The sequence below is a fragment of the Mastomys coucha genome, unplaced genomic scaffold (genome assembly GCF_008632895.1).
Source record: "Mastomys coucha isolate ucsf_1 unplaced genomic scaffold, UCSF_Mcou_1 pScaffold8, whole genome shotgun sequence".
Taxonomy (NCBI): domain Eukaryota; kingdom Metazoa; phylum Chordata; class Mammalia; order Rodentia; family Muridae; genus Mastomys; species Mastomys coucha.
Window position 1 is genome coordinate 31,615,267 of NW_022196914.1, and position 26,604 is coordinate 31,641,870.

The following is a 26,604-nucleotide window of genomic DNA, read 5'->3' on the forward strand; positions in this document are numbered from 1 at the left end:
TTTGTATTTTTCACCCATATTTAACAATAATGATATTAACCACTGTCACCACATAACAATGAAGAACAAATATTGCTATAGAGCATATTCAATGCTGGTCTCTGTTCCCCAGATGTGTCAGTACCTTTTGATCAGTGTGTATGAGTTTTTCCATATTTAAAGCATAGACTCTTTGTAGAGCTTTTTGCAAATATTTACCCAGAAAGCCTTGTTTCTTTACCTTTGACCTGTTCATTGGCATAACACCATGCCCAATCAAACCAATCACTTTTCATTGCTGAATTTCTGTTGTTATTATAACACTGACAAATTTCCTCCACACACAGATCAAACATAAATACTCCTAAAATACATTGACATGGGTTTTTTTCATTCACAAATAAACTCACATGTAAACCAGAATTTACACTTTGAATGTACTGAATTATATTGAATATACACTGTGGGGTATACATTGTAAGCATATGCTTGTATACATATGTATAGAAATAAAATATGCAATATAAAGAGAAGCATCAACAAGTAGGTCTCTTCTCCATGATTGGTGCTGAGTCATTCATGCTAACTGTAGCCTCCAGAGCACTGAGATCCCCTCCTCACACACCACCCTGTTGCACGGGCTGCAACTTCAGGTTCACAGTGAGTCAGAGGCAATGAGCAGGACCTTGCATGGAAGCATCTACACTATGCTAGACTGAGTTTTTACCATCTCTATGGTAACGGCAATCACAAATGGAAAGGGTTCATTTGTCTTCCCCACCTTCCCCTAAAACCTCCTTTTCCTCCCTCGGTTCATGAGCCCCTTTTCATGTCTTCTATCGACTTCTATTCCTACCAAGAGTAAATATTTACACATATTAACAATTCAAAGCTGTTTCTCACTGATGATCCCTTGATGCCAATAAAATGTTGTATACATGGTACTCAGGTGGTATGTACAGTTAGAAAAGATAGGTTTAGAAATTAAACATTTACTAAGAAAAAAATCAGGAAATTTATTTTAAAATAATCCTTTGTTGTACATAAAATTTTACCATTTATTGAAGAGAAAATAAAATTTACAAAGAAGAGGAATTTGCTTGTTTATTTTATGTAAACAATTAAGTCTTGGACTAATCTTTGTTATGCCGGATATAGATCATGTTTCATGCCTTTTCTGAGTTTGTTGGTACTTTGATTTATAATAGCCATTAATGCTGAAAATACTAATTTGCATAAATATATGTAGAAAATGACAGAAATGTATGTAAGGCCATGTCTTAGTTACTTTCCTATGATATGATGAGGCACTATGAGAAAGACGACTTATAGAAGAATTTATTTTCGTTTTAAAGGTTTAGAGGGTTAGAGATCATGATTGTCATAGTGGCAAGCATGGCAGTGGGTGGGCAGGTGTGGTACTAGAGCAGTAGCTAAGAGCTTACATCTTGATTGATAGGCAGGAGGCGGGGGAGAGAGAGGGGAGAGATGAGGAGAGAGAGAGAGACAGGGGTGGGGAGAGAGAATGTGAATGGGGTGAGTCGGTGGAAATCTCAGAGCCTACCCCAGTGACACATCTTCTCCAACAAGGTCACGCCTCCTAATACTCTCCAAAGAGTTCCACTAACTAGGGACCAAGCATTTAGATCTATGAGCCTGTGGGAACCATTCTCATTCAAACCACCATGGAACATTTCAGAAATTGTTAGAATTCTGTCCTCGTCCCCAGCCAAAAATGTATTTAATGATGCTGCATGATACCCAAGTCAGGAACCAAAAAGCAACCTTTAAAATCAGACATCCTAACACAATGGAAAGATAAGATCTACTAATTTGACACTTGCATGAGAATTGATGGCATAAAATTATTAAGTCTTTGATTTTTGTAATTAAATTTAGGTTTTTAGGAGAAGAAAATGTCTCATATGCAATATCAAATCTGGGCTGAGGAGTCTCAGGCACCACCTGCTGCTGTTGTGTGGACCAGTGCCAAGTGCTCCTACTCCTGTGTTCAGAACCAGGCTCAGGTGAAGCCACGTGATTCAAGCTTTGTCAGAAAGACCTTGGATTCTTTGTCTGTTTGGTTTTTACTTAGTTTTGATCATTGAGTGTTTAGAAACCTTTAAGGGGTGTTTTTTTCAGAAGCTCCACATATATTGGAACCACAGTTTATGAAGCAGAGGCTTAGAACATGAGAAAGCATTTGGCAGAATGGAAACACCAGTGGAAACTCTTCTAATCAGAGGGTGGCTGGGGCTTGTGTCGTGGGCATATCTCATTCTCAAACACAACACAACATAACACACACACAAGGTATTCATACAAAGAAGAAGATGGTTGGTTATATGATTGACAGATCCTTGTGGGAGGGGCATGCATGTGATTGGTATCAGGTTTATGAACATAAATCTTCTCCCTGACCTCATGTTTCTGTCAAGGCTCAGCTAATACACGGCATCCTTTCCACTAGCATACAGGAACATTTAATGAGATTCCGCATTGTCCAGGCTGAATTGACTTTGTAACAGTTTTACATCAGATTTTGAGTGAGAAAGCTAGGTCATGTTAACATTCTGAGCAATAGTCTGTTTAAAGGACAAATAAGTAATATAGGAAGAAAGGGAACTTGGCAGGAGAAATCGTTACACAGTTACTTTGTTTCTGAGGTGAGAGGTTGTGGACAAAAGAGAAGACCCAGCTGTAGAGAAGGGATAGGTGCGTATTTCAGATCCAGAGGGAAAATACACACCATGTCTGGTTATCTGTTTTCCCTGGAAGGGGACAGAGGCGCAGCAGCTCTGATCAGGGGAGTAGCTACAGGTAGGGTGATTTTGATGCTCACAGTGGGAGCTTTCATCCCACTGTGAAGGAGTCCGTTGCATTGCATAGCATAGGTCAGACCCAACATGGGTGGCATTGTTAGGATAGGGAAATCAGATGTGATTTAAGAAACAGAGATGGTTTGATTTGGGATCGATGGGGATGGTAATGCCAAGGGAGGCACTCAGATTGGTCCTTGGGTAGTTGGAAGGGGCTGGTGATGATATTACTGAAGCTTGAAGAGAAAAAATAAGAAAAACGGTAGAAGCTGCAGAGGAGTAGAGGTGTCTGCCTCTTTCTCCATTCACACTGGAGGAAGAATGTTGGCAGCTGGAGGGATGGCACAATCTCTACAAAACTGGTGAAATTGCAGAAAATCTGCATTTGCCTCTGTTAAGGGAGACATTTTAAAAATTAATAGACAATTTTAAAATTAATGGAAAGAGAAGGGGTAGAGCAGAGTTCAAAGTGTTCCCAGCCGGCCACACCTATTCCAGTACCCCAAAGCCATAAGCTTTTTACTCAGAGTCTGAGGAAAACCCAGCCACAACCAACACCATGTCACCTGGTGCCTATGCCAACCACCCTGGGATGCTTTCAGAATAGACAAGCTGCCCCTGGAGGAGAGCCACTTAAGTCAGCTACTGCAGAGTGCCCAAGTGAAGGGAACACACCGAGATAAGATAGAAGCATTCGATAACTGCAACAGAGCAAAATGTCCACTTTTCTTCCTCTGGGCTTCCAGTGTGCATCAGTAACACTTCCATGACCCTATGTACATGGAGGCAAATGCCTGCAGCATTTGGTTGAAGCCGTTCAAATAGAAGCCCAGCCCACAAGACTGCCAAGAGGGTCTGACAGCAGCACTACTCATTCATGTGTGTGACAGGATTTTCCCTGTCCAATCACACCAAAATATTAGTGCAGCAGGAGGCCTGTGATTGGACAGAGGAAAGGGAGACAGAGTTAAGCGTTACAGAGATAGAGCACACCTCAGGAGAAAAAAAAAATCAAGATGAGGCAGATGAACAGGAAGAAGGACCTGAACCAGTGTGGCTTTAAATAGTCACAGGTAGTTATGATATCATAAAGGTTAGAATACTTGGGATAATTTGTCTAATCTAGGTGGGCACCTTTTATTATTATCAATTAGTTCTGAAATTATTGTATTGGCATCTTATGAATTGAGAATTTATTGATATATAAATCTGACTTGTTAATTATAAGCTTTTAGAGTTTTGTTTCTACCGGGTGCTGGGTATTGTGGCAACTGACCACAGGGTGAACGGTTGTTGCATGGGACTGGTGTGGCAGCAAAGGGAACTCAGGAGCTCCAGCCCCACTGGAGAGTTGGCAGGCTGAGAGTAGCCTGGTGGGACCATGCTGGGGCAGAGAGTGGCCGCTGGTAGTGAGGGAAGCCTGCCAGTCATTTTTAATGTTTCCTGCAACCCATGTGGAAGCACAGCTGCTCTTAGGGGAGCTGTGTAGTTTGGGAGGCCAATACCTGCCCCGTGATTGAGGAGGCAAGGAATAAGTGTCACAAGAGAAATGACCTCAAAGGAAAGGGGTTACCAGAACCAGATGTGCTCAACAGAGAAGGCAGTGGAGGAGAGAGCCAGGTTGAACATCTTCAGCAGCCCGCCAGGATCTCAACAACAACTCAGAGAGCGAAAGTAAGATGGCTGGAGGCCTCAGTCATCTCAGAGCCCAGGGAATGGGCACAGAAAGAGATCATAATATAAGAATTCCTCAATGCTCATCATCACAGGGTAACTCTGTCATAAAGAACATAAAGCTGGAGGGACAAAGGGAGCAAGGACCTCAACACTCATCACCCTGTGGACTAAACAAGGCAGTGCTTTCTCAGGACAGTGTGTCACCCACTGCTGCTCAGTGTAGCAGGGGTCTTGGCCACTCCCTGAAGCCACTTGGAATACTACAGCACCAGAGCAGGAGCAGCTTGCATTACCATTCTGTTTCCTAGGGGCTGTTAGCATCTGTGCCAAGACTGAACATTTGTCACGTTGATGTGCTGTCAAGAGCAGAAAAGAGATGTTCTCTTTAGAGATAGTGAAGCTACTGCTTACACTCCTGAACATAACGAAAGGCCCAACTGAGCGAGGCAAGGAGATGTGTTCATGAGGTCTGAGCTGGGAGGTGGCCATACTCTGCTCAGCTAGGAGCCTCTTATATCTCTTTCTGACATCCTTGGAAGTGACAGCAAACTGGCCATGGCCCATGTCCCAGGTCTTTCTTTGACACCTCTTCCTTACTGCATGGAATGTGTGTCTTTTGTAGATTTCCTTGGGTCTCAGTGTTGGCTGAGAGCTATGTACAGCCTGCTTATCTGTGAGTGCATGAACATGCATCCACACTCACAGTCATACACATACACACAAGTACACACACACATGCATATATCATGTACTTATACATACATGTACACACACATGCATGCATATGCACACTCATACACACACATGCACATATATACACTTAGACTTATACATATATATGTACACACATATGCAGGCATGCACTCATGTACACATCTATGCATGCATGTACCCTGCCACTCATACATATATACATACATGCACAAATTCATATTCATGCATGCATGCACCCATGCACACACATGCATACATGCATGCACAAACACTTGTACTCATACACATACAGGTAAACACACACACATGCACACATACTTGGACTCATACATATATATGTGCACATACATGCATGCACTCATATATACACACATGCATGCATGCACCCATGCACACACATACATGCTTGCATGCACAAATACACTCATACACACACAGGTAAACACACATATGCAAGCATGCATATGCTCAGGTGCACACACACCTTCATGTACTCACTAATAGACACCCACACACATGGATGCATGCACACACTCATGCACATTGAGAAGCATCTCAATATCTCTCATTTGGTTGTATCACTCTCAAGACCCATGAAGCAAATGTCATTCGTAGTGGGATAACATAGTTTGTGTCTGTTGCTCTGTTCTCTCTCTGCCTCATTTCAGATCACACTCAAACAGTTTCTAGTGTCTTGTTTACCATCTTGAGCTTTCTAGCACAATCGGGTGAGTCTGTGTAGGTGAGGATGAATACAGCTCATGTGGAAGGGGACTGTGATGTGCAATAAGTTTGTTGAGATCTCAGGAGAAGAGGCTGACAGGCACACACCTTCTCAGCATCCACCGTATCACCAGCCGATGATGAGGTGCAATGCTCTCATCTTAGTGTCTTTCCCTTTCAAGGAGAATTGTAATTAAAAAAAGAAAGTTAAGCATCAAACACACACATGTAGATCAAAATATCCTCTCCTCAAGGTAAGAGTGTACCAACAGGAGGAGGGGGCTGAGTATGCGTCTTAGTCCTTGAGGTACATTTCAACACATCTGTGGCTTTCCACCTAACTGTGAAGGCCAACACATATTTTAGTATGTGATATTTAATCCTGATTTCCCACTTGATTGAATTAAGAAGTCCAGTGAAGGAATGAAGTCAAGACAGTGTGTATTCCTAGTGGGTCAGAACCATAGACTAATGAGGTGGCACTCCTAATGGAGCCTGGAAGACATGGATATGGCCTCTGGAATGAGGAATCTGGCTCACATCTTTAGTCAGCTGAATGCTGAGCATCTGGTCTGCCCAGTCAGGCTCACCTGAGAACAGAAAAGAAGATACCATGGATGTTCAGGGGAGCAATATGCTGAACCTGGAGGGGCAGGTGTCCAGGAATATGGTAAAATCCCAGTAATGTGGTGACAAGACCCATCTATTCAGTCTGGCTGTATATTTGACTTTTTGTCTCCCTCCATCTCCTGGTGGCAGAGGAATAGATTAAAGCCATCTGATTGGGGTATTTAAATGTTAAATGGGGTATTAGGTTATCATCATGAGGGGTCAGCCACTGCAAATTTAGTAAGGATTTAGTTTAATTAAAGTGTTTGATTTGTATTCACCAAATGTAGGATAAATTCCCACAGTCCTTAACATCAGAACCTAAGTGTTTAACTTGCTTATCGCTTAGAAGCCCCTTGGTCTGGGTCTGAATTTGACCTAAACTTCTAGTTAATTAGGGTCAGAGGAGCTAGGGAGAGTGAGAGAGGGGTCACAACACACAGGAAGAGCTCATAAGTAATTTAGGTGCTTGAGTTGTTATTTTGTGTCTTGTCTGTAATGGAAATAAGATTAGGAATATAGACTAGAGAAGTCATATGATACGTCACTTAAGTAGAAATCCTACTAACAGGGGCAAAGAAGAGTTGCTGGGATGGTTCAGACTGTTAAAGGTAATTTATTTTATCGACAGGATAGTGGTAATGTATTTATATTTAAATTAACATAAACAGTTGAGAATGTTGGCTAATGGCATATGAGCTAGGGGATCCAGTAATATTACGAATAGACAATAATAGCTGTTATTCATTCTACCTGGACAATCGATTATTACGCTAAGGTTTCCCATACTTAATTTTGGTTTAGTCCACCCCATGCTCCTGCTAGAATACATGAGATATCAGAAATAAAACTGAAGGTGGGGATATTTCAGGGGTCAATTTGAAACACATTATAAACATTAGGGAAATGCCTTGAGTTATTCCTGAAATTCAAAGTGAAGTGAGTTGGAGTTAAGGTTTAATGTCTCCCCCTTTCATTGTTTGAGTGTCATGTCATGCCTGCATATAACGTGCTTCAAGAAAACCAACCCACCATTCCCTCCTCTCAAATGACTTCTTCCTATCTCCCTCCACAACTTCATATGTTCTGTTTTTAAACCCACTAATCCACTCAGTACTGCCTCTATGTGCACACATGTAGGACCATCTGCTGGAGTATGGATAACTTCTAAGTGGCCCATCAACAGAGAGAACTCATGTTCTCTTCCCCGGCAGCAATCAATAATAGCTCCTTGGCTAGAGGTACCTAGTTTTATAACAGGATTGCATTATACACTAATTTATAACTGTAGTCACTACCCCACATTAAGGATCTAATAGTGGTTTGCCCATGCAACTTAAGCAGTTGCATTAAAAAAATTCATTTCTTGCTTCCAGAAATCATGGTTTGTTAATAAAAATTAAGACACTTGCTTGTGTGCTTATTTCCAATCTGCAGATGTAAATAGTAAGTGTGGACTGAATACAATGATGAGTGAGCTTGATGTAATGGCTGTTAAGCTAACAGCACAGATTACAAGATAATTAATATAGGGACACTGTATCAGATGCTCAGGGGTTTGTGTCCAATGTTGCATCTCACGACCTTATTATAGAATAAAGCACACTAGGTATGAGAGAGTTTTGACTTCTAAAGACTGGGTTCAATTCCTATAAGTCTAGAAATACAATGGAGTAAACATCTATTGCTTACTGTATCACTCTAACCTTTAGGCATGTTCTATGCATAAAGGAAAGTTGAAATACAAATAGGAATGAAAATTGGTCCTACATAGAAAGTTAGTTATTTCATAATAAATGTACTACTTGGTTATGCCAAAATTAAGGGCAAGTTTATAAGACTGTAGTGGTGATAAACAAAGTTCTAACTATAAAGTTGCAAAAATTCCCTCTGGAGGGAAGGTATCATGCCATGCTCCTAGGGGTAGTGTGGGTGTTAGGGCATTGACTACAATAATTGATGTGCTTCACCATAAAGATAGAATAAATGGTCCTGCAGTATATCCAATGTAGGATGGTGTTAACTCTGTTAGATCAAACGGTGCCCTGTTGGTGTCTGCTAGTGGAGGGATAAATCACATTCTGGGGTCATCTTGTTAGAAGTAATAATACGTGCACTTGGGTATAAAACAGTGTCTGTGGGATAAGCAGTCCATTTATTAGTTGACCTGATAGAATGACGGCCAGTATTACTCCAGTGAACCTGAGCTACAGTCATAAAGCCAAGTAGACTGGCAAGCTGAAAATATCTAGAGCAAAATTGCATGGTTTATGCTTATTAGAGACTGAGCTGTAAAAGGTAGAATCCATATAGTGCTGGGGTTGGGGCAATTAAAAAAAAATTAAGTGGAGGAAGTTAATTGTCACCGATTTCTTTTATTGCATTGGTGATAGATTGAGGAGGGCCACAGGGAACAGGGACAGTAGGCACCTATATGTACCCCAATACTTTTATTTGACTAAAGTGAAGGGTGTTGTAGAAAGAAATTTTAAATGATTGATCATTTCATTACATTATGAAACAGCCCTCAGATATGTTCTTTCTTCCTGTCCAGGCCTCAGAGACTAGATCATGCCTTTGCAATATTCACTGGGCTAGCCAGGCATTTCCAGAAAACACAAATCCTAAATTTAAAGGATCCGTGAGTCTCATGAGGTCTTGCTTAGGGTCTGTGGTGAGTAGGAGCTTTAAACATTTGAACAATGATCTCAATTCCATTTTGAGTAGTTAAGTGGTACTAGAAAGAATAAAGTACAATAAGAGAGGGACACACACACATAGGTAGAGGGGAGGAGAGAGTGACAGAGACAGACAGAGACAGAGATTGGACCTCGAGGAGAGAATACTTAGCAGCCATTTTAACAGATGGGTACAGACAGGTGAGAATGTATGGGGACTCTCTCCTTTCATGACACAGTAGCCCCATCTTTCCTGCCCACCGTCTCTTTCTAGTCTGGGGATTGATGAGAATTAACTTGGGATCATCTGTAAGCTCAGAGGTAACACACAGAGGGGGAGGGGTTGGATTTTTAAATCCCAGGAAGCTCATAGGCCAGAGGAGCAAGCTACAGACCCATGCTGAGAGAGAGCCCTGCCACTTATTCTGTCCCCATCATTTGGGGGAGTGCATGTCCTTGCAGAGTCCACAGGGATGTGTGTACTCAGATGACTGTCCTAGTTAGGAAGTTAAGAATGAAACTGTGGACTTCAGACAAGCAAGGTTACAGATGAAATTAATTTAGGAACATTTGGCCCTCATGGCTTGCTAGAGATGTGTCATTCTCAAGAACCTTTCAGAGTTCTCTGTGGAGAAAGCAGAAGCGACATTTCACAAAAGATCTCAATCACAGGAGCAGCTGATGCATGCTGGATACCACAGAGCAAGGACGTCCTCCTCCAAAGTTCTCAACACACCACACACTACTGTTTGTGTGTCCTGACTGTCTTCTTCCAGAATCAAATGGCTACGGTGCACTGTAAGGAGAAAGGTAATAAAGAAAGGAATTTTAGCATGAAAAATGACTTCTTGCACTAATGATTCCACTATTACCTCATGAATCACAGTTAAAAGCTAATGTGGGGCTGCATAACTGTCTATAGTTCAGAGGGAAAAATATAAGAAATTCCCCAGAATATTTCTTCCTGCTGCCATTTTGTCAGATTTAAAGAAGAAAAAAAAAATGTCCTTGCATTTTGCTTTACCTCAAGGAACAAGAGACAAGTTCTGGCTGTCCTGTGTGTCTTTGTCCTTCCTGACAGGCCAATTTGCTCCTGGTGACACACTTATTGCTAAGAACAGCTAGAAAGGTCGTGAGTCTGGGCAGGGATAGAATCTGCTTGAGTCCTCAATCACAAGTCAATGTCAGGATTCGATTCTAGGGATCAGAAAATCGGGAATGAAACAAAAGCAAGGCAGGGACCCGATGAGGGATAGGAGGTTCTGTCAGGACACTGGCTGTGTGCCCACCGTACCACAGTGACCCTTTAGACTCCAATTTTCTGTAGTTTCCGGTGCCCAGCAGGGAGCTGTCAGGCTGAATGCATTGGGACTCTTTTCAAGCATCCTCAGGCCTGGCTCTCCCAGGCAGTCGGGGTTTGACCAGGCCTGCAGATGCACCCTGGGCAGATCTGGGACTCCATGGTGACCCCACCCAAACATCATTAGGACTGGGTTTCCTAATCAGGTGGGGGTTTGACCAGATCTGTGGATGTAGCCTGGACAAGTCCAGGACTCCCTGGGAAGTTGAGCTGGGCAGAGGAAAGGCAGGCCTGCCATTTGTACGCTAATTAGTGCTTCTTACTAGGAACGATCTGGGCTGACTCGGGTCCAGGGAAGGTGCCCACGGCGCAGCACTGATTGGCACCGGCTGAAGCCAGTTCTGACGGTAAACGGCTGGCAGATGCCACCAGCGCCATGACACACACAGTGTGACACACACAGCCAGAGCCTCTGCAGATCTCTGCGCTCTCCCTCTACTGGTTGGAACCGGCACTGCGCTCGGTGCCTGAGGGACCCACAGGATTCCTGAAGAGAGCCTGAACGCTGCTGGGCAAATGCCTGGGGAGGTGGTGCTTAGTTAGATGTCTTTGCATTCTGCCCATTCTGCCCATTGCTGCCACGAGCAATCCTGGAGGACTTCTGAAAATACCGAGAAGTTGATAACATGAGGCGGAGCGGGAGCCGGAATAGAAGGGACTCTCCATTACCACATTACTCTATGCTGCAGATTCAATACAAGCTCCAGGTGTAGAGCAGGGATGAAAAAGGAACGCCATCGGATGATTCCAAGCCAGATTCACTACCCTGTGACTCGAGAGACCTCTTCAAACAACTTAAATGTGTTCCTGATTCCGTCTCCAGAGCTACCTCTCTGTACAGGGTCCTCAGGTAACCCTCCCTTGGGCCTCTCCCTATGTGTCCACTGAAGCAGCTCTGTAAGATGTCCGTCAGCTGCTACCTCTTGGGTCTGTTAACCCATAGGCAGGACTGAGACTCCACTCTGCAGCAGTGAGTGAGGACATGTATAGAGAGTGTCAGGTAACACTGGGAGAAGGGATTTGTCTTACACATAAATGCCTCCAGGGTTGGACAAACTTCAAAATGGAGCTTGCCTGCATTGTAGGCTGGATTGCTTAGGGTAAGTGTGTGTGTGTGTGTGTGTGTGTGTGTGTGTGTTCAGGACAGGGATTATTCCACTCAAACAACTAAGTTTTAAAGATCTTTCTTCTAAAGACACCAGAATCCTCACCAGACAATTGTGCATTCCTACCAAGCAGCAAGGAAAAAATTACAATGAGAACCTGGTAAACAGAGGCACAACCTAGTCTCTTGTGGCTCCTACAGTTTGGCTGTCCCTTTGGAAGCCACTCGATGGGTGAGAGCCATGTAGAAAGGAGCTCATGCATAAGAACTCCTACGCAGAAACCTTACATTTTAAGGACTTCTTTGCCAAGGCCATAGCAGATGCTGATGGTGGCTGAGCTTAGGTGTCATGGCTGCCAGGAAAGCCAAGGGAGTGGGTGAAGGATTAACGTGTACAGGGAGTGGGAAGCCATAGACAAGTCACTGATACCCACAGATCCTCAGACTCCTGCCTGGAGACCACAGACCACCAAGGCTGTATACATGGTGCTTCCATTCCTGAGATTGGCACCTCCAGTCCAGTAGAAAGCAGAATACCACTTCCCTGTGCCCAGGGTGAGATCTTGCATAATGGGACTCTTTGCTCCAGCAACCTCCTCAGACCCAGTCTGCAGATGTTCAGAGCCGTGCAAGGTCTATCCTGCTGCCTGCCTGGACTTGTTCCCTCAGTTGAAAAAACTCACTCTTTGATGGGGGAGTGGGATGCTGCTAGCTATGGAATAGGCTCTTCTACAGTGCTCATCGGCCTCTGAGCTGGGCCATTCCTTGGATTTTATCTTTATCTATAGCTGGGAAACCTGGAACACAGAACCCATAGTTAGACCCATAGTTTATGATCCTGTAAACGAATAATCAGTTTAGATAACCTTCCTGGGGGAGCCAGTGTTGGCTTTTCCTACTACAGGATACTAGACTCTTTGCTGACTATAAATCTGGACTTGAACGAGTGTCAGAAGCAATGTGAGGGGTGCCATGTAGACTAGGATAGTGAAGTGAGAAGAAGGTGAGGAAGGCAGACACCGACTCTCCAGACGTCCCCAAGTGTGGGGAAAGCACAACGACAGCCATGTGGACACAGAAAAGCATGGAACTGACCACTTCATGCTCCAGAATGGGAAAACAATGCTTCCTTGGGGTTCGAGGGAAGGCCAGTGTCTTAATCAATATTCTATTGCTGTGAGAGATGTGATGACCATGGTAACTCTTATAAAAGAAATCATTTAGTTGGAGGATGGCTGACAGTTTCAGAGGTTTAGTCCATGATCAGCATGGTGGGGAGCATGGCAGCATGCAGGCAGACATGGTGCTGGAGAAGGAGCTGAAGGTTACATCGGAAGTCAGGGAGAGAGAACTTATGTGAGCCTTACAAGGCTCTTTGCAGCCTCAACACCTAAGTCCAGTGAAATACTTCCTCCAAAAAGCCATACCTTGTAATCCTTTCAAACAGATCCTCTCCCTGATGACTAAGCATTAAAATATATGAGGCCATGCGGCCATTCTTATTTAAACAATCACATTCAGTGAGTATAGACCCTGAGGAAAGGCTGGCCCGAACTCTGAGCCACATCTGAGATTACCTGGGATACAGCAGGGGCAGCAGCTCCCACTCATATCTGCTTGCTCAGAATGGGATCCGGAGTCACATCAGCCTGTGGCCATAAGCAATCATCCAGCAGGTGGAGAGACTGGTATTTACCCATCTGCCTCCTGTTTCCACTTAGTGTCCAGAATCAAAGGGCACTTGTCCATCCCTGTTAGCCCTGCACAGATCAGAGTTTGGGTAACCAGGGGAGCCTCTATTGACACAGCTGGGCACACCTGGGCCAGCAGGACTACATGTGGGGCAGGCAGCAGCTGCAGAGTACATCATCCCTAGCAGTATGGTGTCCTTGTGGTCATCCCCACATGTTTTTATAAGACCATACACTTCAAATGGCAGGTACTGCACAGTTTGAAAATGTCATTCTATCATCATGGTTAAGGGAGAAGGGCAAAGTCTAGATAATAAGAAAAAAATCAAGGCAGAATGTATTATTGATTCCACATCCAATTTCAACTTAGACCCATCTGACAATTAATTATCACCAAATGAGAAGGAAAATCAAGCCAAGGGAAGGTGATCTGACATATTGACTCAGGATCCTCTGGGGACCTTTGCAAGAGAGGAAGTTAGCATTCTCCCTCCATTTTAGATCTCTGTCAGTCCTGACTGTCTCTGGTGATGTTCTCTGTCCCTTCATAACCCCATAGGTCAGTTTCCAGGAGGGTGTGCTGTCTCTGGGGAAACTCACCTGTAATTCCTTGTATCAGTCTTGATTGTGGAAAAAAAAAAAGACAAAGTTATCATGTCTTGAACTAACTGATACAGTTGATACTGATATAGTTTTGTGTTATACAATGGAGCAAATCTCTGGGGTGTGAAGACAGAGCCAAGGTTGACGTGGTGAGTGAATGTTGGAGAGGAGTTAACTATTCACAAATGCTCTGCTAGAAGGCAACCCATGGGAAGTCATGGTTTATTTGACTTAAAATTCTAACCTCCCATCATTCATTTAGGGGAAGTTAAGCAGAAACTCAAGTAACTAGTCATATCATATCCATAATCAAGAACAAAGATAATAAATGTATCCTTGCTTGTGACTTTCTTAACTCTTACACAGTTGAAGGCTTAAGTTTAAAATTAGCATCACTCTTACTGGTCTGGGTCTTCCCTTCTCAACTAACAATCAAGACAATTCCCCACAGACATGCCCACAGGCTAACCTGGTCTAGAGAATTCTTCACTGAGACTCTCTTCCCTGGTAATGTTGGGTCGTGTCAAGTTGGCAGTTAAAACCACCCAGCACAGAACTCTTGGACCACTTTCTCTCTGTCTTGTAGTAATTATTTTCTATTCCTGTCACTGTGGACTTCCTGTCTTCATAAATAAAACACACTGGAAATATAACATCCAATCCAATTACAACTTCCCCAATTCAATACCTGTATACCTTTTTCAGTATGCAGGGTGATGGCTACAGAAACCAGTGCTGCTTCTGTGAGCTGCTAAGCCTGTCAGTTACTCCTCAGCTCCCTAGCACAATCATGTTCCTGATGCTGTAGCTCACCTACAGCACAGATGGGGATATATTAGATGAGCCAAGTCCAACCTTGAAATTGGCTTACAAGACTCATCAGAGGGTGACCATGTTTCCCTTGCTGGTCCTGTGGGGCATCTCAGGAGTGTCTGGCCCAGTGCTCCACTCGTATGAGCCTCATGCCTTGGTTGCAGGCTGAGTACGACTCAGCCTTCTTGGTGTACAGAGTTGGGTGTGCAGGAGGGGTGGGAAATTGAATCACAATGACAGAGAGTATGAAATTCCTGTGCTATATAACCCATACCTCAGTGTCTTCTGTGGACTGGTAAATATGCATTGATTAACAGAGTAAATGAATAGATGAGTGACTACATGAAGACAGCTAAGCCCAAGGAGTATTTGGGTTTCACAGTGATAAACATAGTAATCAATGCATCCCCTATTTTATTTGCAAACTGTTACAAAGCTATGCCTGATGATATTCAAAAAAGAATTTATAATGTGACTGCTACAACCATGACTCCCCCACCATTGGTAAATGCCCTCAGATATGTTGATGCGCAAAGTTTTTTTTCCCCATTACAAGAAAACTGTTAGACAATTCTTGTTTCATAAAATATTTTATCTCAACATTTTGAAAGACACTAGTCTTTATAGACTCAAGATTGATGTTTTTCTTGCAAAAATCCATGTCTTTTTAATAAAGACTTCAAGTAAAAAGGGATATATTTTCTTTTCCTTTCCTATTTATATATTAACTTTTTGTGTTACACACACACACAACATACATACCTTATCAATTAAATAGATCAATGTGAAACTATTTCAACATTTTCCATTGTACTATAAATCACAAGCTTTTCCGTGGTGTTTAAAGCAAATTTTAATCCATCATAGTGTGAGGTTGATCTTGTCAATTCTGTTTGGGTATTTAAAATACAATTTCTATCTTCTTTTTTTTTTTTTTGGTTTTTCGAGACAGGGTTTCTCTGTGTTGCCCTGGCTGTCCTGGAACTCACTCTGTAGACCAGGCTGGCCTCGAACTCAGAAATCCGCCTGCCTCTGCCTCCCAAGTGCTGGGATTAAAGGCGTGCGCCACCACCGCCCGGCTTTCTTCTTTTTTATTATGTCAATCCATGTGTGTCAAGAAGTTTTGTAGGCCTTGGGCATTACTTAAATCAAACTACAATGTGCTCATAAAAAAGAAACTGAGGATAAAAAAGAAACCAATGATAAATGAGAGAAATGAGACACACTGTGATTTAAGTGCTATGTCTTAGGAGAAATATCCTAGAGAAAGCCAGGCAGAGTGGGCTGGACATCGCAGTTGCTGTTACTGGTCAAGGAAGGACTGGAGAAGTTAACATTTGAGTACGAGTCAGGGAGCTATAGGAACACATTTTCATGAGTGTTCCAGCTAGGTATCCCTGATGTGGCCTAGTTCCACCCCACTGGACCTCTTTCATGCCCTTCCTCCCCACCCATCACTCACAGCTTCATGCCCCTCCTCCTCTGCCCATCATTGACAGCTTCATGCCCCTCCTCCTATGCCCATCACTCACAGCTTCATGCCCCTCCTCCTCTGCCCATCACTCACAGCTTCATGCCCCTTCTCCTCTGCCCATCACTCACAGTTTCATGTTCCTCCTCCTCTGCCCATCATTGACAGCTTCATGCCCCTCCTCTTTTGCCCATCACTGACAGCTTCATGCCCCTCCTTCCCACACATCACTCACAGCTTCATGCCCCTCCTCCTCTGCCCATCACTCACAGTTTCATGCTCCTCCTCCCTTGCCTATCACTGACAGCTTCATGCCCCTCCTTCCCACCCATCACTCACAGCTTCCATTTATGGATCCTTGGCTTGCTGTCCTGTCCCAGTCAAGATGATGTGTGTGAACCACCGGGTGTCCCAGGACTTCCCTGAGTACAGGGACTTTGCTAGTCAGATTTATGGTCCAGTTGGGTTCTCTTACAATGCCATCATCTCTGATGACACAATGGTCAGCTCCCACTGGTTCCAAGTGAGAGACCAGAAGCCTTGGCCAGATGGATGCTCCCATCCATGTGCAGCCAACTCATAGGTGTTATTTAATCTCCTGAATGAGACAGCTTCTGCAAGGCTCGGTATAACCCATCATTTAAATCACACGAACATTTTAAATGAAGCAAACTTCAGTTCACTCTGAGATGTGAGTGGGAAGGATACCAAGTGAAGCGTACCAAGTCACCTCCTTGTCACCTGGCTCATCTATTCAAAATGTATTCCCACTCCAGGAGAAGAAATCAAACCTCTAATTCCATTGTCAAAGCTCTTTTACAAAAGAGGAAGAAGGTAGATGCCAGTGCTATTTAATGCCAATCGTTTACATTTAAGTTTTAAATAACTGTTGGATTAAATGCTAAACCTTCATGCTCTAAGACCACTCTTTGAGCCTCTCCCCCCTCTCTGCATATGCTCTACAACATACACTTCCATAAGAGCGATCCCTCTGTGCTTGCTCTGCTAATAACCTGCACCGAGAAGCCACAGCCTGCTTCATGGAAGCTGGTGGTCACCCTTCTTGTTTGAGACAGGATCTGACTATGTAGCCTGACTCACAATCCTTCTGAGTGCTGGCACTGAATGTGTGCACCCTTACATCCAGAGTATACTCTACTCTTCTACACTTGCTGTGAGGCTTGGGCCCCTACTAAAGCAGAAACCCTGTGGGGTCCCAGAATACTTAGGTTAAAGCAGGGCCACCACCTCCAGTGCTGATGTTAGAACATCTGCAATGGTGTCAGGCCTTAGCCCTCATCACGGAGTGACCCTCACTGTCTCCCGAGACCCCTAAGAATCAGATAATTTCCTGCCCATGGAGCCACAAGACTCATCTGTTGGCAGCCTTCAGAACTTCACTCTGTAGGATTTGAATCCCCTGTCTGCCTTTCCATGGATTTTCCAGCTCCTTCTGAGACTCTCAAGAACTGGATGAACAGAAGTACAATGAAAAACAAGAGTCTGTTTCTACCTTACGTTCTTAATGCTGAGTGGGGTCTGAGCTTCCTTTATGTATGCAATAGTTATCACACATAGGTTCTGCCAAGGGCACAGCCTCCTGTGAAGTATGGTGTCACTTAGCTACCATGTCTTATGTAAGCACAGTAAAGCAGCTTCAACTCTGATACCCAGTCACCTCTTCTGTGTTAAATGAAGGAAAGAGTGAGTGAGCCATCACTGAGCCTTCAGTGACCTGGTCAAGCACAAGCTGTGTAAAGCTAGGACAGTGCTCAGGATTTGGCTGTGTGTCCCAGCACTCATGGTACACACAGGGATCTAAATGGAGGATAGATCACTATTGCTATCTAAAATACAACTTATAGGTTTGTAAACTGAGTCCTGCCTGAAGAAGTGAGGTCGTCAGAGTCAGAGTCAAAATCATGTTTGCCGAATGAGACAGATGACAGATGGATGGGTAAGGTCGTAACTATATCATGAATTATAGAAAATTCATAATGGGGACAAGTCATGGTGATAAAAACACAGCCAGGGTGCTGTGTAAATATTAAGTATCTCTAGACTGAAGTGATATTGCTGGGTAAGGGAGGAAGCAGGAAATGAAAGAAGAATCAGTGGCTGATAGTTTACCTCAGGCAGCAGAGTCAGGCCTGATGAGAGAGGACTTGGGCCCCATCCAACAGCACCATACTGTCACATACAGTCACATACAGTATATAGTAGGCTCCTATAACCCACACATTGGCCTACATCACAGTTCAGACTTCCAACTAAGGGTGAAGAAAGTAGCTGGCAGAGAGGAGTCCTGCAGTACTTGCCTTCTCTTAAGACTCAGGGTAAGAATCAGAAGTTACATCAAATAGGCAGACATAATCAATGTCAGAGCATGCACAGGAAGAAATAGTCATGGCCAATCACCAGCTGCCTCTTAAAACATGTTCCCCCATCATGAAGAGCCACAGATCAGTGACCACTTTCGTGGAGCATTAAAAGCAGGAGCCTTAGCCTGGTGTTTTCCTCACTCATTCCTGACAGTGTCACACTCAATCTTGGATTTCGAGAAAGGAAAGGGAGACTTAAACAAATGGAGGTCACAAGAGGAAATGTAGAACTAGGAATTGCTTGTGATCATCACGCCCCAGGACTTTTCCAGTCAGCTGGGGACACAGACATGTGCAGAGCTCATTTCATTCAACATCCATGGAACTAAATAACTTCATCCCTGAAGGAAAAGCAGTCATCTACATGGAGCTGAAATGGTCAGAGAGAACCTGTTTTATGAGACTCATTCTGGAGTACAAAGTACACCCTTTGGTATCTTTGGTCACACATGAATGAATCCTAAAGGTTAGCCTCAGGACAAAGTCAGTTCTAAATGAGCACAGCTCAAAGCAAGAAGACATGAGTGGTCCTTGCATTCTGGGAAGGTCACAAGTCTCTAATGTCAAAGGTGTGACAGATGTCAGCATCAGAAATGACAAACACATCTTTGAAGGCTGAACTGAGATCCAATTTGTCACCGATGGGCAACAAATATCCTTCACACTGCTTAAGATAAGAGTGGGTAATTCAGGCTCTCAGGGAAAAAAAAAGTAGACAGTGTTAGTTCCCTCTACTTCATGGTTCAAGTGCATTTTGCATCAAATAATATTATTTTGTGTGACTGCTGGGTTTCTGTCTAAGTTATCACAGAAAGAAAGCACATTAAGTCCAAAATCTAAAAAAAAACTTCTGTTAATACATCCAGTTTTATGCTTTATAGATCAGTTGAAACAAAAAGATGTCCACGAGGAAGGTGGTAGAATGCTAGGGGCTGGACCTGCAGAGCTGAGGAGACAAAGGCCCTGACAGGCCATGAGCCTTTCTTCCATTTCCTCACACCTTACCCCACCATGGGAAGCCCAAAGAACAGTCTTCTCCTTTTCTCCAAGGAAGAGAATTTGCAGTTATCCAACTATATATTCTTCATTCAGTGACTCTTTAGTTTATTTACTTAGCCTGAGTTGGAGTTACACACTCTTGGGAACTATTCTGACTAGGGGAAACGTATTGCCAGAGAGACAATACTGACTGGTTTCTGCCACCTTCCAAATGCAGTCTTAATTTCCAAAACAAGCATATGACTAAATGCGTTTTGCAGAAAGCTACTTCATGTGGTTGAATGAAAAGTGTCTCTCACATGAACTAAATAAAAAGGAGGCATTTATACAAAAGGATGGTATCAATATGTTAAGACGAATGGTGAGTGACAGAAAAAGCCACACACAGAACATGAAGGGCTCAGAGACCAACTCAAGACTTATCCTCTAATGAAATATTAATGTCCCAACCTGTCAGGAGCGTGGACGTCTTAAGACAATTCCATTCTCTATGGGGCAGCTGTTTTGACCACAGGGTACCAACAGTCTTGAGCCCAAGCATATTGCTATAGGTTACTGCCAGAAATGTGGAAGATCCCTGAGGAATTGCCAATTAATGGCACAGTAGCTGTATCAATCTGAAGTGTAACAGCAGGCCCCTGTACCATGCAGCTCTCAGGCTTCTCTGTTGTTGTGACATGTCATTATGAAAGAAATGCTTAGGGAATGTCTTCACTACTCATTATGAATTCCTATAAAGCCAGATTGAGTTAAGCATCTGTCAGCAAATGAGTTAGATTCATCTAAAACCAGCCTCTACATCAACTATATATTTAGAGTTTTACAGTATACTGAAAATTCAGGGGTAAATTATACATAAATATGTACAGAATCCCAACACTGATTTAGGATTATGGTTCTCAAAAATCTATATAATATGAATTGTGGCATATATTTGTGCTGTTTCCTCCTCTAATGTACATATCCATATCAACACTCTTGTGCCATTCTGAATTCAAGAGTGAATATAAAGGAGTTTATGATGGAGTAATGGGAACCTACTTTCAGACACCTACAACATTAAAAAGACGCTAGTGTTTAGATGTCAAAGTTGCTTTGCAAAATGGAATGTGGGAAGAGATTCACAAAGGAAAGATTATAAATCAGAAAATATCCTATGTCTCCTAAAGGAAAGTGTGAACTGGTGTTTCAGTCATATCGATTAATGGGTGAGCCTTAAGACAAAAAAAAATTTAACTCATTGATTCAATGACAATAGAATAAATATAAGGACACTTGACCTTACCAGCAAGCAGTAACACTGGAAAATATTTTTTTATTTCTCTTTGAAGCCACAGAAGAGATAGCAAGGTGATGGGCACCAGGAAGAAGAGTAAGGATTCAGAATTAAATACCCCAAATTAGCCCCACATTTCTGCCTTTCTTCCCTCTGGGGAAAAACTGCTGGTGTATGTGTGTGGGGGAGACTAAGGATCATAGCAGTAGCTTAGGCATCCTTGTAGGTTCAGGCCATGCTTCCAGGGGGAGGGAATTCCATCTTCTAAGGTGGGAACCTGAAGAGCTAACAGTGGAGAATCCCTTGAAGCCATTCCAGTTTATACAGAGGGAAACCCAGTTTTAGGTAATCATAGTCCCTGGATAAAATCTTGAATTACTGTCTCTTCAGGCTATTTGCCAGAAGCAGTTGGAGATACTCTTTGAAAGATGACATTCACTTAGTGATCAAATTATTTCTGGGTTATTTACTATCAATTTCCAGCACTCAATCATAGGCAACCATGCAGAGAAGGGTAAAACAACACATTGTAAAAGTGACAGGCAATGGAATCAGACTCAGGGGACTGGGGTAACAGAACTGTGTGGCTTGGAAGTGAGAGTAAACATGCTCAGCATGTTTAGAAATGAAAGGGTAAGGCTGGTTGCTTTGGTTAAAAAAAAATGAGACTTAAAACAGTCATAAAGGAATTCTGATCTGCAAAACAATGAAAGTGGAAGCCAAATAGGTGTGTTTTATTGAAAGAGACAAAGATGGATTAAAAAATATAAACTGGAAAGCAGAAGTGAAGAAATGTCCAGGAACATGATTAGAAATGTTGGCAAACACGGGGTGCAGGGTAGATGTTACTATTGGGATGGAAAATGCCTTGCACAGGCTCACATGATTGGATATTTGGTCCCTAGATTCTATGCTGTTTTGAGAGACTGCAGAATCACCGGGAAGCAGAGGTTAGGTGGAGCAAATTAATGACCCAGGTAGTACTGGGTTTGAAGGTATAAAGGGGTTATGGAGAGCAGCTAAGACCTGGCACTGTGATAAGCCAGGAAAGGCCATTGGTGAAGATGCAGCCTCAGTTACAGTTGATGTCCTAGGACTGAAGGGGTCATGCAAAGAAGTTGAGGCTTGGCACCATGAAGAGAGCCTATGAGAGGCTATTGGTGAAGCCTAGTTGCAGCAGAAGACCTTAGTATGGTGGAGATGCCAGTACATGGGATGATCACCAAGAACAGCAGAAGCAGTGGAGTGGAGTCAACCAGAGCTTAGAGTGCTACAGATGGCAAAGCTGGAGACGGGCCTTTTAGAGGAGCCTAGAAGATCATGTGTGGGCCCCAGACATTGATACAAAAAGCTGTAAAGATGAAGTTGCCTTGGAGATCCCAAAATGTTTGAGATGCCAGAGATGTGGACTATCTACTGAGGAAATCTGCTAACAGGAAGTGGAGCCAGCCCAGGATAAAGAAGTTTGTTGCAGTCAATAAAGATCTGAAGACTGCTCTGACATTAGACATGGAGATGCAAAGTTTGGAGTTTGCCCAGCTGGTTTCCTGTCTTGCTTTGGGGATTACAGTTAAGTGACTGGATAAATCTCAGAGGAGACTTTGAACTTTGGATTTTTAACATTATTGAGACTATGGGAACTTTGGAAGTTGGACTAAATGTGTTTTGCATTATACTATGTTTAGGTGTGGCCCCGATAACTCATTTGTTTAAACAAGCCTATGGAGGGCCAGGGTGTGAAGTATGATGGTTTGTATATGCTCAGCCCAGGAAATGGTACTGTTAGAAGGTGTGGCCCTGTTGGAGTAAGTATGGCCCTGTTGGAGTAGGTGTGGCCCTGTTGGAGTAAGTGTGGCCCTGATGGAGTAGGTGTGTCACTGTGGGTGTGGGTTTTAAGATCCTCATCCTAGCTACCTGGAAGCAAGTATTCTGCTAGCAGTCTTCAGATGAAGATGTAGAGCTCTCAGCTCCCCCTGTACCATGCCTGCCTGGATGCTGTCATGTTCCCACCTTGATGATACTAGACTGAACCTCTGAACCTGTAAACCAGCCCAATTAAATGTTGTCCTTATAAGTTGCCTTGGTCATGGTATCTATTCACAGCAGTAAAACCCTAACCAAGAGAGTTTGTTATTCCTTTACCACCTTTGACTCACATGACTGACAACTCTACCTTGGACAACTGGCTCATCTGCCTTTCCCCTACTGCTCATCTGGTTCATCCTGGGCTCTGGAGGACTTTTCACCAGAACTGTTTTTGGCACATTTTAGCTTGTCTTCTGTACTTGAATGTTGCTTAAATGGTGCCAGCTTTCTTCAGCTTAGTAAGGGAATTCATTCCTATCCCTCCAGATGTAGAAATTGTTAGAGCATGTCCAGCTTTTTTAATTCCTGTAAATGTTACAAGTAGAAATCTGTGCAGGCAAATGCCTGGGTTAACTACTCCTATTACAGAAAGCTGAACACAAGTCTCAGTATATTTTAGAAACTAGACTCTATACATAACAACTACTGAAGGCATATTCCAGCCACTGAGAGTTGAGATGTCTGCATGGTCATCCACTACAAAGCAAGTGTCCCTATGAAGAAGGCTTGTGTCTTGGACCTGAGGTAAATTTAACTATTTTTATTGGTTGGAGATGAGGAAGGACTGACACAGAGGAGATACGTTTCCCTGCATGTTGGCAAGCTTTGAAGGTCCCTGTTTCATCAGCCACACTGTGCCCATTCTCTGTGAGATCTGTACCCAGTGGGCTAGAAGGCTGTCTTAGGGTTCCAATTGCTGTGAAGAGACACCACTATGAAGGCAACTCTTTAAAGGACAATATTTATTTGAGACTGGCTTACAGGTTCAGAGATTCAGTCCAGTATCATCAAGGCAGGAGGATGGCAGCATCCAGGCAGGCATGGTGCAGAAGCTGAGAGTTCTACAACTTCATCTGAAGACTACTAGGAGACTAGTTTCCAGGTAGCTAAGATGAGAGTCTTAATGCCCACATCCACAATGACACACTTCCTCCAACAAGGCCACACCTATTCCAACAAGTCCACACATACAAATAGCGCCACTTCCTTGGCCAAGCATATTCAAACTGCCACACAAAGATTCTGTCTGAGGAGGAAGTGTCAGTGAGCTCTGGTTCCAGCAATTAGGACTGCAGTGAAGGGAAACATAGAGGCCAACACCCATGTGCTCAGAAGTCTTCTTTCAGACAAAAGGATGCCTCTGGAAGCAGACCTCAAATATCCTATAGTATAAGAGGCTGGCCCTCCCGTGGCAACTGTGATCTCAGCTCTTCTGGCTCACTCTCACCACCGTGTGCTCTTTCATCATGTGTGCTCAAGATGTCTGTCTTGAGTCCCAGCATGGGTCTCCTCTCAAGGACAATATCCTGACTCAGCCAATGGGCCTGTGTCACTTTGAGTGATAATTAGTAGTTCATATGCAGAGTTAACCTTCTGGTCTTCTGGATTCATATCAAGGACTCAGCTGGGCTGGCTGTGACCTGGAGAAGATGCAGCATCTTGTTAGGTTTGTCAGAATGTAACGGTTGGATCCTGGGCTGACCTGAGAGGCACTACCAAGGTCATTCACACTGATGCTGAGCTCACTGCCCTAAGCCATTGGATGCTGAGCTTACTGCTCTAAACCATTTCCTTGAATGTGACCATGCTCTAACCACTATACTCTGAAAGTCAGTACTATCTTTGGCAAGGACAAGACTGAGAGCTGTTACTCTGGGCAAACTGTTAAGAGAACTGCTGAATAGTGGGCAGGAAAGAAAGTTTTTCCTCTTGCCCCTACTATAACAAAGTTGATAAAAAATTAAAACTATTTTTTAATACTTCTCCCCATATGCTTGGATTCCCCTGACACTTCTCCCATGAGGTTAGTGTCTAACCCAGGGCCTTTTGCATATTGACAAACCTTTACCACTGGGCTACATTTCTATCTCCAATGTTTTTCTTTTCTTTTCTTTTCTTTTCTTCTCTTTTCTTTTCTTTTCTTTTCTTCTCTTCTCTTCTCTTTTCCTTTCTTTACTTCTTCCCTTCTTTCTTTCCTTCTTTATTTCTAAGGTTATAATTCCATTGTTTTCCCCCTTCTTTTCCTTCCTATAAAACCTCCCACACACTCCTCCTTGCTCTCTCAAAATCATGTCCTCCATTTAATTAACTGTTATTACATACATATATGTCCATATATGAATAATCCTAAAAACAGAAATACCACCTGGTCAGTTTGTACAGTGCTACTTGGATGTATATTTTCAGGACTGATCACTTGGTATTGGACAGTCAGCTGGTATGCTCTTCTTGTGAGAATATATCTCTCCAATGCATTTCTTCATGTTGGGAGGAAACCAAGTGTGGGCCCATTCCATGAAGCAAAGAACAGAGAGTACAGAGTACCGAGAATGAGGTTGTCGCTGCTGTGAACTAGGTTGCACATGGTGGGGGAAGTAGTGGCATCTAAGATTCTATGATGTGTTTTATTTATGTGAAAAGAAGTCAACTGTGAAGAAAGTATTGCAAAAGTTCATTTGCTCAAAGCCCTGGCCTACACTCTGATTTCTCCCATGAGAATTCATACATAGGAATTTGTCTACATGGGATTTTCGACTTAGACTGCCTAACTATGGCTAAAGGAACATTGAATATCAAATGTGATGACTCCCTTCCAGTGAATTAAGCCTTTGTGTCTTGACAATGACCTTAAAAGGTCAGGGTGATGTTACAATCAGGGTTAACAAACTGAAATAACTAGTTAATTTTGTCCCTTATGTTGTTCTAACTAAGCAATTGTCTCTTCTGTCTTGACAAGCCAGTCAGTATTCCAGTAGAGGCTCAGCCTTCTTATCTCTTGAGTGGAGCTATAGGATGAAGAATGCTAAGTTTTAAGAAAGAGTTGGACTCTAAATGAGGTGGGGTTTAGTCTAATCTTTTCTAGGGTGAAGAAACAAAACATCTTGGAATGCCTGCAGAAGCTGCCCTGGAAACAATCGGTGTTTGTGTTAAGTAAGGGATTGTCAGTATTCTTTCTCTTGTATCTGCCTCTTGGTTTTCAAGTTACATCCTGAAAAGTGTTTGCAAATCAATACCATCAGTAATCTGTTCATTCAGTGTCCTGTGCAGGATATATTTTCTCAATCATAGACTCTACAATAGCCAGAGCTACCTCTCTGTCCTGACTGTCTGAACCCATCTCAACAGACAGCAATGCTCAAAACTGCCCTCAAGGCAACGGCTTTAATATGGAAACATCAGTACAGCTTCCTATCACATGTAAACTGTCACTTAAGCTGAGAGACAGAGTTAAATGTGGGATATTTTACAATAAACATTTATTACCACTCATCTTCAAGCAATACCAAAATCAACAGAAACCAGTCCAGTAGGGAAGATAACTAAAATGAGTAGCAGACTACTGGAAGTTTGAAGCTTTTGATTTGATTGCCTTATTAGAGCTGAGGAAATACAGACTTAGATAAACTTAGAGGCCCTTGCAGCTGTCACCCAAGGGATGCTTACTGCTGTTGTTCACCAGGTGACAGAAGGTGGAGTCTCCCAAGTGGTGCAAGAGATGCAGAGGGAAGGGTTATGGTGTCATGGAGTCTTTCAGCAGGATTCTAGAGAAATGCTTGTAAAGTCAGACAACTCAGTTCCTTACAGAAAGCTCCTAACAGTGTTATACCTAAGACTGTGAGG

At 43.1% G+C, this 26,604-nt stretch overlaps 1 long non-coding RNA gene across 1 annotated transcript; it reads right to left on the reverse strand.

Annotated features, from left to right (window-relative positions):
- Positions 1 to 9,737: 9,737 nt before the first annotated feature.
- LOC116083478 lies at positions 9,738 to 16,683 on the reverse strand. The gene is made up of 3 exons (XR_004115738.1): positions 16,582 to 16,683; positions 10,224 to 10,396; positions 9,738 to 9,995 (listed from the first exon to the last, which is right to left on the reverse strand). It is a non-coding gene; the product is annotated as an uncharacterized LOC116083478 (long non-coding RNA).
- Between the last annotated feature and the right edge of the window lie 9,921 nt (positions 16,684 to 26,604).